Below are 4200 nucleotides of genomic sequence, written 5' to 3'. Positions count from 1 at the left end.
ACCCAATCTGATTCTCTAACTTCTTTATTGAAGCATCCTGATTATGTATTCTTGTCTAAGTGGATGATATGAACTTTTGCATCATCAGCTCCATGCTTAATTTCTCTTCTTGATGTTGTTTTCCGTAATTCTGATTTCCATACTGCCTGTTGTTCTTTCCTCCCCATGAGAAATTTGGATGTTGTTTCCTCCCAGGATTATATGTATTCGAAAAAGGATCATTCCTAGGGAGATTTTGATTTCCTACATGGTTAGCCATAACTCCCTCCAATTGATAGTGTGGATTCCCAGTCTGACAATCTTTAGTAAAGTGTTCAGCATCTCATTTTTTTCACCACACTGCTTGAATGCGCATTGCAGAATTTCCCAAAATTAGCTCATCAATATTCTTATTAATTACCTCAAGTTGAGCTGCCACTGAAGTACATGCATCTACATGATGCATTCTCGTAGACTTCCGCATTACATTCCTCTCAGAATGAGGGTAATAACTTCTAGATGTCATATCTTCAATCAACTCACATCCTTATTCTGGTGATTTTCGTAACAGATTTCCAGCTGCATCTAACATAGTGCGATTAGCATGAGGAAGGCCATAGTAAAAAATTTGTACCACAAGCTAGTCAGGTAATTTGTGGTGTGGGCATCTCCTTAACAGATCCTTATAGCGCTCCCATGCTTCGTAGAGTGATCATGTTCGCCTTGAGAAAACTTAATGATATCTGTTCTCAACTTCATCGACTTTGATGGAGGGAAATATTTGGTGAGGAAAGATTTTGCCAGATCATCCCAAGTAGTAATTGAAACTTCAGGTATATTTGTTAGCCATGTTTTAACTTTATCTCTTAGCAAAAAGGGAAATAAGTGTAAACGAACAGCATCATCAGAAACTCCCTACTGCTTGAAAGTGTCGCAAATTTCCAGGAAATTTGCGATATGAGTGTTCGGGTAATCAATTGTTGTCCCACCAAATTGAACTGAGTTCTGAATCATTTGAATGATAGCTGGATTTATCTAAAATTGGTTTGCTGCTATTGTTGGCCTGATCATGCTCGGTCTAACGTCCTCAATGGATTTCAAGGCGCTATCCATCATGGATCTATAAACATGAGGTGCATTATTTTCAGCATCTCCATCATTCAACCTTCGTTGTTCCTCTTCAGCCATTGCTTCTCTCTGTTGCCTTCGTCTCCTGCAAAAGGTTCTCTCGATTTCAAGATCAATAAGGATGAGTTCCGAATCAAATGGATGTTGCACGCACTGCAAGAGTATTCTGCAGTTCACAGATGAAACTAGTGATTAAAATTGGTATAAAGAAATTTTAAAAAAATAAAATAAAGTAATTAATATTTCCCGACAACGGTGCCAAAAACTTGATCGAGCAAATAATAACACTTGAAAATCAATAAATATCCTCAATTCCGTTCGAAATTATCGTAAGTGCACAAATCAAATTATAGTAAAATGTATTGAAAACGAGTATCGTCCTCGGGGACTATTTAAACAATAATTCATTTATCTTGTTTCTCTATCCAAAGTAACAAAATTTTGAGAATAATTATAAATAAAATTATAAACTAAAAATAAATAAATTCAAACCACTTGAATTAAGAGGGCAAAAGATGGTTTTTAACAAAAAATAATAATGAAGATATTTGTCAGAATTTCGGTTTACCTCCCCCTAATTGAACTGGACGATTAAAATTTTTTTTATACACTTATATTTGACGGAAATTCCTAATATGTCGGCACTCTCTCTCAAGTTATGCAAACCTAATTCAATTTAATGAAATCATTACCGATTTCCTTGCTCTCTTTGAATTCTCATAACTTTAAACTTGGTGGTCTATGGTTATCAACATGTACTCAATATCATATCTCAATGCATATTTTAAGTCCATGAATCATGTCACTCGTCCTAATAATGAATTTATCTCTCGATAATAACTCACAACATACGAAACTATGTTAAAGTTAGCTACTCCTCAACATAGAATAATAAAACCATGACAAAATCAAATAAAATTATAAAGTAAACTCAATTCGTCCAAAATATTCAATGACACTAAGTGCTTCGGGGGTAGGATCCCCTAGATTCCAACAAAATAAATTTTAGCTACTGAAATTTATAATAAAAATCAATCAAACAAAGTTTTTCAACATAAAATCTTAAATTTTGGAAGAATAAAAACTCAAAACGAGATGAAGAACACCTCTGATCTTCAGTAACCGCCTCCCCTTAATCTTCTGCATGTCTAACCCTTAAAAACGTCTAAAATTTATCTCTTTATAGTGCCCAAAATTTCTTTCCATGTAAAACACCCGAAAAATATAATTTTTCAAAATCGCAAAAGCGCCCGCGCGGTAGGAATTGACGGCTCGGGCGCGGGAGTACACTGCCTCTGTTCTATTTTTTTATCGAGGACGCGCTCGGGTGGTAAGAAATTACTCCTTGGGCGCACCCCTCTCTGCCTTTTTTCTTTTATTTTCTTTAAAGCCGCACTCGGGCTGCAAGATTTGACCGCCCGAGCGCATTCTGTTCTGCCCAAGTATGTGATTATTTTGTTGTTTTCATGCCAAATCAACCGCTAATCATGAGGAGTGAACATTATGCATGGCCAAATACTAAATACAGATAAACTAACTTTAACAAAAACAAAATGAAGCGAAACTAATGCAAAACACACAGAAACAATACAATAAAAACACATAAAATTGACTCATGTCACTTAATATATGGTAAAAGATACACTATATGTTGTATACTATGTACGCATTATGCGATACAACGAGCATACTCATTATTGATCTCCATTATTATAAGTTATGAGAAATATTAATGTCATATTTTTCGTCGTAGACACTTACTTAATAAATAGTACAACATTTATTTGTGGTATTACATGTAGCAATGTGTGGTACGACGAGCATACGTACTAATTGATATTCATTCTTGTAAGTTATCAGAATTATGAATGACATATGTTTTTTTGTATATATTTGCTTAATATATGTACAATATACACTATATGTTGTATACTATATACGCATTGTGTGGTACAACAAATATACTCACTAATCATTTGATAGCATCACCGTATTATTATGTAAGATAAGTTTGGTATAAAATCTACATGAATTTGTGGTACTATTTCATACAATATGTGGTGTAATGTTACAAAGATCTGGTGCAATAAAAGCTGCATTGTGGTACAATAAACACCATCATGTGCTACATCTCATATATATCATTTGTCCCAAACATATGATAATGTAACACTTACACCATCATTTGCTACATCTTCATAGTTTGTTCAATTATAAAAAGTGGTGAAAACTACAACTTAGTTTCTATATCTTATTTTATATTATTATATTAAATTTTTTTGTAATACATGTACTAGTTAATGTTATTTGATAGCAGTACTGTATCATACATTATGTGGTGCAATTAATATTTTATGATACAATAAAACCTATGTTGTGGTACAATGAACACGATCATGTGGTACACTATAACATATATTTCGGCAATATCATTGTATCTAACATGCAAACTACAAAAAATATCTCAAGACATATTATTATCCAAAATATATAATCTATAACGTAATGAGTACCGACAAAAATAGCCCCATCTAGCAACTATAATGTTCCTTGCATGCCATGTGATTATTGTTGGAACATACGTTCTCTGATCACACGGATGTGATACCCGGAGCAGCGGAAGTTTAAAAATTTATTTTTCGATATGGAACGATTCCATATCGTGGGTATCAAATCCAAACGATTAAAATCTTGCAATTAAAAATATAAATTCACAATTAAATATTTTTACCTCTTCAAGCTAAGGCTTGATTATGGACTTCAACAGAATTTAATCTGCTCTTCTTGTAAATCCCGGGAACCGATGACTTGCTCGATCAATCTCCGGAATTAGGTCCACGAATAGAAAACTGAAACCCTCTGATTGATTGCACTAGAAATCAATCAGATGTTTATCGTAGAGAATAAACAGATTTGATCTGTTAATTCAGAAAGTAACTTTTCAGAAAAATCACAGACCGAATTTTCTCAAAAAAGGAGAATAGAGAATTCAAAATTCCCTTAGAATATTATAAGTGTTTTTCGAAAAATTTCAAGGATGGAATGCCTTCAATTTTCGAACACTACACCTATATTTATAGATAATTTCTAGAC

The 4200-nt window shown here is 33.5% G+C and overlaps 1 non-coding gene across 1 annotated transcript; it reads left to right on the top strand.

The window, feature by feature from the left end:
• Positions 1-629: 629 nt before the first annotated feature.
• Positions 630-735, top strand: LOC140876928 (small nucleolar RNA R71). The gene has a single exon (XR_012149155.1). It is a non-coding gene; the product is annotated as a small nucleolar RNA R71 (small nucleolar RNA).
• Positions 736-4200: the final 3465 nt, after the last annotated feature.

Source organism: Henckelia pumila, chromosome 1 (genome assembly GCF_033568475.1).
Source record: "Henckelia pumila isolate YLH828 chromosome 1, ASM3356847v2, whole genome shotgun sequence".
Classification (NCBI taxonomy): domain Eukaryota; kingdom Viridiplantae; phylum Streptophyta; class Magnoliopsida; order Lamiales; family Gesneriaceae; genus Henckelia; species Henckelia pumila.
This window is presented reverse-complemented; position numbering and strand designations above follow the sequence as displayed.